Source organism: Cetorhinus maximus, chromosome 10 (assembly GCF_964194155.1).
Source record: "Cetorhinus maximus chromosome 10, sCetMax3.hap1.1, whole genome shotgun sequence".
Lineage (NCBI taxonomy): Eukaryota > Metazoa > Chordata > Chondrichthyes > Lamniformes > Cetorhinidae > Cetorhinus > Cetorhinus maximus.
The window spans coordinates 72,761,322-72,770,357 of record NC_135888.1 but is presented as its reverse complement, the minus strand read 5'-3'; the positions used below and the strand labels follow the sequence as shown (position 1 = coordinate 72,770,357).

The following is a 9,036-nucleotide window of genomic DNA, read 5'->3' as shown; positions in this document are numbered from 1 at the left end:
CATCCACCAATGGATTAGCAAAGAAATTTGTTCAAATCTTGAAACACGCTTTAAGATTGGCACAAGGACATTCCTCCATTCAAAAAAGTGTCTGGACACATTTCTGCTGACATACCGAAACACGCCATACGCTAAGACTAAAGCATCTCCAGCATTCCTACTAATGGGATGGCAACTGCGCACTTGCTTTGATCTGCTGAAACCAACAGAAGCACGACAAGTTGTGCAAGATCAACAGCACAACCAAGTGAAGAGTAGAACACAAAAGGTCCAAGCCAAGAATTTTCTGTTCTGGACAAGAAGCTCCAGCTCGTAATCATGCTCCTGGAGCTAAATAGGTTCCTGCTACTGTGATTGCTCAGACAGGACCTGTTTCGCACACAGTCCAAACTGCGAATGGTCTCACCTGGTGGAAACATTTTGACCAACTGTTGCTATGTCAAGCACCATCTAAGTATACACCTCTTACGGAAGAGCCTGATTTCACGACTTCAAGTGAGCTATCTCCAAATCAAGGAATGCCAACTCCAGTCTCGCCTGCTCATTCTAGCTTGACTTAAATTAAAGCCATCTCACCTTCGCCTGCATTAGACACACATTCAGATTCTGCTACAAGTCCAAAGTTGTCATCAGTGTCCAATTAATATTACTCTGTAAAAGCACCAGGAGTCCACCATAACCCACACTGGGAGAGAAGACCTCCTGAACGTCTAAATTACAGTTGAGGCAAACCCATGTGTTTTTTTTTGAGGCAGGATAATCCCCAGGGGTCAGCCAGGATAGGGGTAGTCTACCCTCTTTCCTTAGTTTAGAAAATGTTTTGTTAAACTGACATTTCCAATAAGGGAGTAGGAATATGTTATCTACTGTATGTGTTGTTTAGCTTGCTGTGCTTTGCAAGCCAGTGCATTATGGGATTGCAGAATCTATTGTGTTTGTTAGTTCGGTTGCTGAAGTAAAATAAACGGAAGCTGCAATGTTCAATCACCTCCGTGCCTATGTGGGTATTGATTCATCTTTGAAAAGTTAACGGCAGTACCAGTATTAAAACGTAACAGTTCTGCATAGTCAGTATGAGGAGTTTGCAACCAAATTAAGAAGCAGAACCTCAAAGGTCATAATCTCTGGATTATTACCTGAGCCATGTGCAAATTGGCATAGCACAAATCAGATTATGGAGATGAATGCTTTGCTCAAAACCTGGTATGGGAGAAGTGGGTTCCGGCTTGTGGGGCACTGGCACTATTACTGGGGAATGTGGGATCTGTACCGTTGGGATGGTCTACACCTTAACCATGCTGGGACTGGTGTTCTTGTGAGCTGCATAACTGGAGAAATAGAGAAAGTTTTAAACTAAGTAATGGGGGCAAGCATACAAATTTGGAAAGATATAGTAAATCAAAGAGTAGAGACGAGGCAAAAGAGAAAGGTGGTATTATGGGAAACGAAAAACAGACTGTGATAGGAAGAGATAGAGAGTACAAATCTAACAGTAAATCAATAGATGAGACTAGTGGTTATAAAAAGAATAAAAGGGTAAAACTAAAGGCTCTGTATCTGAATGCATGAAGCATTCGAAAGAAAACAGATGAACTAACAATGCACGTAGAAATAAATAAGTACGATTTGAAAGCCATTACAGAGACATGGCTGCAGGAGGATATGGATTGGGACATGAATATTAAAAGGTATAGGACATTTAGGAAGGACAGGAAGCAAGGAATTAGTGGCGGGGTGGCTCTGTTAGTTAATGATGATATTAGCGCAATAGAGAGGGATGACCTAAATTCAGGAAACCAGGATGTGGAAACGGTTTCGGTAGAGATGAGAAATGCTAAAGGCAAGAAGTTACTTGTGGGAGACGTGTACAGGCCCCCTTATAGTAACCACATGTTAGCATGGAGGAAGAAATAATGGGAGCTTGTCAGAAAAGCATGGCAATAATCATGGGAGATTTTAATCTCCATATAAACTGGAAAATGCAAATGGGTAAAGGTGGCCTAGATGAGGAGGCCATAGAAAGTTTCTTAGAACAGCATGTTCTGGAGCCAACCAGAGAGCAGGCTATACTAGACCTGGTATTATACAACAAGATGGGATTAATTAATGACCTCACTGAAGGTAGCAGCGACTATAATATGATTGAATGTTACATTCAGTTTTAGGGAGAGAGGAGTGGGTCTGAGACTATGTTTTTAAACTTAAATAAGGGCAATTATCAGGGCATGAAAGCAGAGGTGGCTAAAGTGAATTTGCAAATTCGGTTAAGGGATAGGTCAAGTGGTGCAGTGGCAAACATTTTAAGGGGATATTTCAGAATACACAGAATAGATACATTCCATCGAGTGAGAAAAAGTCCAAGGGACGGACACACCATCTGTGGTTAACTAGAAAGGTTAAAGATTGTATCAAACATATATACTTTTTCTTTAATTGTGCAAAGGTAGGTGGAAAGCCAGAAGATTGGACAGAATATAAGGAACAGCAAAGGATGACTAAAAGATTAATAAGGAGGGAAAAATTATAGTACAGGAGAAAGCTAGCCAGAAATATGAGAACAGATAGTAAGAGTTTCTATAAATATTTTTAAAAAGAAATTAGTTAACAAAGTGAGCATTAATCCTATAGAAAGTAAGTCTGCAGAACTGACAATGGAAAACAAGGAAATGGCAGATGAATTGAACAGGTATTTTGCATCAGTCTTCACCATAGAGGATACAAGTAATATTCCAGAAGCAGCTAAAAATCAGGAAATGGAAGGTAGGGAGGAAGTCAGGAACATTACAATCACCAGAGAAGTACTGATTAAATTGTTGGAGCTGTGGGCTGACAAGTGCCTGGGTCCTAATGGACTTCATCCTAGGGTCTTAAAAGAAGTGGCCAGTGAGATAGTTGATGCATTGGTTTTAATTTTCTGAAACTCCATAAATTCGGGGAAGATCCCATTAGATTGGAAGATGGCAAATGTAACTCCATTATTCAAAAAGGGAAGGAGACAGAATGTGGGAAACTACAGGCCAGTTAGCTTAACATCTATTATAGGGATAATGTTAGTAGCCATTATTAAAAAAGCTATAGCAGGGCACTTGGATAAATTCAAGGTAATCAGGCTGAGTCAACATGGTTTTGTGAAAGGGAAATCATTTTTAACCAACTTATTGGAGTTCTGATGAAGTAACTTGTGCTGTGGATAAAGGAGAACCTGTGGATGTACTGTACTTAGATTTCCAGAAAGCATTTGATAAAGTGCCACATCAAAGGTTATTGCATAAAATAAAAGCTTGGAAGATTGGTTGGCTAACCCCAAACAGAGGGTAGGCATAAATGGGTCTTTTACAGGTTGGCAAGATGTAACAAGCGGTGTGTCACAGGGACCAGTGCTGGGGCCTCAACTCTTTTTACAATGATTTGGCTGAAGGGACCGATGGTATGGTTGCCAAATTTGTTGATGACACAAAGATAGATAGGAAAGTAAGTTATCAAGAGGACATAAGGAAGCTACAAAAAAATATAGATAAGTTGAGTGGACAAAGATCTGACAAATGGAGTACAATGTGGGCAAAGGTGAAATTGTCCATTTTGATAGGAAGAATAAAAGAGAAGCATATTATCTAAATGGTGAGAGATTGCAGAGCTCTGAGATGCAAAGGGATCTGGGTGTCTGAGTGCAGGAATCGCAAAAGGCTAGTATACTAGTGTAGCAAGTAATTAGGAAAACTAATAGAATATTATCATTTATCACGAAGGGAATTGAATACAAAGGTAGGGAGGTTATGCTTCAGTTATAAAGAGTACTAGTGGGACCACATCTGGAGTACTGTGTACAGCATTGGTCACATTATTTAAGGAAGGATGTAAATGCTTTGGCATCAATTCAGATAAGGTTTACCAGACTAATACCTGGAATGGACAGGTTGTCTTATAAGGGAAGGTTGGAAAGGCTGGGCTTGTATCCGCTGGAGTTTGGAGGAGTAAGAGGCGATTTGATTGAAACATATAAGATCCTGAGGGGTCTTGAGAGGGTGGATGTGGAGAGGATGTTTTCTCTTGTGGGAGAACCTAGAATTTAGGTTTAAAAATAAGGGGTCACCCATTTAAAACGGAGATGAAGCAAAATTTTTTCTCGAGGGTCATGTGTCTTTGGAACTCTCTTCCTGAAAACGTGGAAGCAGAGTCTTTGAATATTTTTAAGGCAGAGGTGGATAGATTCTTGGTAAGCAAGTGGGTGATAGGTTATCGGGGGTAGCTGGGATACAGATTTGAGGTTACTATCAGATCAGCCATGATCTTATTAAATGGTGGAGTAAGCTCAAGGGGCCAAATGGCCTACGTGCTGCTTGTTCTCATGTTACTTTCCCAGCTAGCTTTGTATTATCATCAAGCTTGGATACATTACATTCAATCCTTTCATCTAAGCCATTGAAATAGATTGTCAATAGCAGCGTTTAGTCATCAAGAACCTCCTCACTGCTGGTCAATTTGGGTTCTGCCAAGACCTCTCACCTCCAGAACTCATCACAGTCTTGATCCAAACATTGGAATTCAGCTCTTTTTACAGAGGTGAGATGAGTGTGACTGCCCTTGACATCAAGGCAGCATTTGACTGAAATAGGACACGGACAGCAGAGTTTTGGATGACCTCAAGTTTATGGAGTGTAGATTATGAGAAGGCCAGTCAGCAGTGTGTTGGAATAGTCAAGTCTGGAGGTAACAAAGATATGCTTTAGTATCAGATGAGCTGTTGGCGGAGCAGAGCCAAATGATGTTGTAGAGGTGGAAAGAGTTTGTCTTAGTGGTGGCCATGATATGTGTTCAGTAGTTCACCTTGAGGTCAAATATGACACCAATGTTATAGTCTGGTTCAGCCTCATAGTTTTCAGAGAGGGATGTAGTTGGTGGCTAGGGAATGGAATTTGTGGCACAGAATGGAATTTGTGGCACGGACTGAACACAATGTCTTTGATCTTTCTCATTATTTAGTTGGGGGAAATATCTGCTCATCCCAGACCAGGCAAGATGCAATGACTGTGATGGAAGCTGTGACCTCAGTCATTAGATGCTAATGTTGGTCTCCACTTGTGCCCAGTGCATTCCACTGTGAGGGTCCCTCTTCTAACCTAACCTCTATGGGAGGTGCTGGTTTCTGTGCTGGTGCCTGTAACAGTGGTAGCCACTGACGCAGTGCCTTCTTCCTCACGCTCCTCCTACTTGTCCTCTGGGTTTAGGGCAGGGGGGAGGGCTTCGGTGACTGTTGCTCATCTTGAATTAGATCTGGGCGTGTGAGGTGGATCTTGCTCATCGGAGTGAACAAAATAAAGCTGGAAGGATTAAGGTGCAGTGTGGGCAGCCACTATCGTAAGATATATTTGATGAAATCACGTGAAACTTTGAGGTTGAGGATGATTTTGGATGATTTGCGATCCGGTATAGTTGTGCACCTGTAAGGAAATTCGAGTTGACATGCCCCCTGCTCTGCCTCTGGCCATGGCATCTCCCGCTCCCCTCCTGATCATGGCCAATACTGCATCCCCAAGGAGAGTAATTTCATGCAGACCCGGTTGACGTCCCCCAGTCAGGCCCTGCTGCCACCTTTTGTGCTATCTTGACCTGGAAGAGAAAGAGTAGTGATTGTGAATGAGCATATTGATAGGTGTATTTGAGTGTGTGATGTCTCACATGTTTGAAGAGCTGTGAGGTGTGTCTGAGGTACGAATGGTGTCTGTGAAGGATACAAAAGTGTAGGTACGTGAGTGTCAGTGTATAATTAGATGGTGGATGAATTGTGTTGAGATTGTGGTAATGGTGCAATTATTGAGAAGCTTACCTTGACTACTTGTGTCGAGTCATTAAATTTCTTGCGGCACTGAAGCCATATCCAGGGGCTAGAGCAATCTCCTCCCACGTGTGTTGCACAAGTAGCTTCTGTGGCCTTCTGCCCCCCACCACTGTCTACCTCCTCCAGCAGAACCTCCCATCAAGGAACCAAAGTGCTCTCTCTCTCTCGCTCTAGGTTTTTGAGACATCCTTCCATGTTGGTTTCTCTCCCAATCAGCACACTCCACACCTACAGTGGAGGTAGGTGAGTGTGGGTTACATATGGAACTCCAGGAAAATTACATCTAATGAGTGTGTGAGTGATTAACCTTCAGTTATAATTTCAGCAACTCCAGGCATATTTAAATCAATTAGCCTGAAAATTGCATGCTAAATCCACACTTTCAAACAACCATTTCTTATTATCACAGCATCCATTTAGTGCCTATTTTAATCCTTTAAGCAAAATAAGCCACTCCATCTCTACAGCGCGGTAATTTATTCTTAATGGACCTGCCTCGGCGCTAGAGGTTCCTATTGCTGTTGGTTCAGTGATATCAGAGGCAGGGCCTACTACCAGAGTGAGTGAAAGAATTGCACTGTTGCTAACTTGTCGATCAATTGCTTCTTTACATTTAGACTCGTTACTTCTGGAGAGCACCTCCTCTTCTATGGGAGCATCAAAAAGGTTTTGGAATGAATCAGGCTTTGGAAATTGCTCTTGTATTGTTGCCTGAATGCACATAAGCAAATTAAAGCTGGCCATGGAGTATGGACTTCAAAGTCACTGCAGAATTCTTGAAAAATGACACTATGCCCATTAGTGAGGTTTGCACTGCAGGCACCATCTATGTTGTCATATGCTTAATAATAGACAACAAATGCTCCATAACATTTCTGGTGGGGAAATAGCAACGGTATGTCCTGATGTTTGCTTTCTCCACACTACGAAGATCACTTCTATGGGCACTGCATATTGAGCCTCTACCCTGTACCACATGGACTTCGTCAATTCCTGTCACCATTACCCCTTCCATGCCAGTACATAATGCCGCATCCTGTGCTTCCTTATCAACATATCTACTTGTCTTTGAGTGCACCTGGTGTCCTTGTTCTGTGAAGAGAATAGATTGTAATTATAAGTACTTAAAGCGCATTTATCCAATTGGGTAATTGGGTATTATTATTCCAAGCACAGTAATGATCAATATGTTAGTTCTGCATTTTTTCTAACCCCCACTTTCCCAATATCATCTTAACTCTTCATCCTGAACAATTCAACCGCAGCTGCTTCACATGGAATGATGACAACATTTTATCAGGCATCATTGCATAAAATGTAATTAATTACCATTTCTATTATAACAAAGCTGTCAATATTTGATGTACGATTTTTTTCACCATTAATTTCACTATAGTTACAAGTGACATTTAAAAACTAGTTTGAACTTGAAACTATGAACATCACAAATTAAAAACAAAAGTTGCTAGAATACAAACCAGGTAGGCCAGAATCTGAAAGAAAAGGTTAGATATCTTACCAAAACTTATTTTAGTAATATGATTCCATAATATTACTCATGGATAGGCCGCTAGTTCAAGCATGAATTGTTCTTACTGTAGTACCACTGAACCCAAAACGTAACAGTTTCCTTTTGCTTGAACCAGTGTCACACATTACTTATTTGGACATTACCATTGTGCAATGCTGCTAGGTGGCATTGCAATAAGGCCTCCCATTTTTAAGCTACCTGTCATGCAGCCACTTATGTAGTTGCACACTTTAGCACTTAATACAGCATCCAAAGCTCCGGTTCTCCAGATTTTTGGAAATATTTAAAGACTTCATCCTTGCTTGCTCTGTCTTTAAGTAAATTTTCATTTACTCCCCTTTTACAGTTTAAAAAGGTAAATATAATGTTTCCTGCTTTTCTAAAGTCTTTCTGCCTTTTATCTCCTGCCTCCCCTCCAAAATTATTAAATTGGTTCCAACTTGTTCCCACTGGCCTCCACTTCATCTACACCTCTCACTGCCCTTTCTAAATTTTTGTTAAATATAAAATATACTTTGACTGTATTTTGAAGTAAGTAACATTCACCAATGCCTGTATCACACTTGCTATTCCACTGGCTCATGATATGGCTGCCAGCATATGTCTTCACACCTCTCTCAGAGAGCAACCAGCTGTTTCCCCACCCCAATCAACACTGCTTCCCCAACCCTCACCCATATAACCTGCTGGCTGTGTTGATTAGGCTCTGATTACATAATTGCAACTCATTACACCTTTATATTGCTCTCAGTCTAACCAGACTCCCCACCCTGATACATCCACTTCCTGTTTGTTACTGAAGATCCTGGTGCAACCCAAGACTCGTCATGTGAAACACAATGTTGGATCAACCACACTTAGTCACAAATTTATTCAAGTAGCATATCACAAATTGCTCAGTTTGCTAATATTGAAAGAAACAGGCATAACATAAAACAAAGTGCTGGAAAAACTCAGCAGGTCTGGCAGCATCTGTGGAGAGAAAAATAGAGGTAATGTTTTGAGTCCAATATGACTTGTCTGGAGCTTTTTTCACCGTTGAGGCAGCCAGAGTGGAGGTTCGGCCATGCCATCCCACAAAACCTTCAGGATCAAGCAATTCCTCGCCAAGAAGATGAAGCAAATCGGACCAATTCCACAGTAGATCCACATGAAAACAAGATCAGGTACAATTCCAAGAGGAGACACTGGAGAAGGACCAAGCTGGGCCTGTAAAGGGAGTCACCACCGCTGGCATGCTACCAGCAACAGCCCCCTCTCCCGATCTCCCTCTCCCCTGCAGAGAAGAGTAATGGAAGTACAGACCTGAGCAAAAGCTGACTGGAGAAAAATGTAATTTTTTTGTTTCATGTTTTCTATTGTGGAAAATTAAACCAATATAAATCTCTAAAAAAAATGACTTATTTGGAACTCTGGCCTTGTTGGTAGAATATTTGTGATACTATTTTACAAAATTTGCTCAAGATACTTTTTCTGCCTTTCAAAACATCTTCTTCATAGTTATTTACATTATGAATAGAATCATAGAATGGTTACAACATAGAGTTTGGCCAGTCAACCCATCAAGCTTTGCAAGTGCAATTTAGCTGGTCTCACTCCTCCGTCCTTCCCTTGCAGACATGCAATTTTTTTTCTCCTTTCAGGTGCTTATCCAATTCCCTTTTGAAAG

At 41.2% G+C, this 9,036-nt stretch overlaps 1 pseudogene; it reads left to right on the top strand.

Annotated features, from left to right (window-relative positions):
* The first annotated feature begins 8,108 nt into the window (after nt 1–8,108).
* On the top strand, nt 8,109–8,763 carry LOC144685255 (large ribosomal subunit protein eL39-like; annotated as a pseudogene).
* The last annotated feature ends 273 nt before the right edge of the window (nt 8,764–9,036 follow it).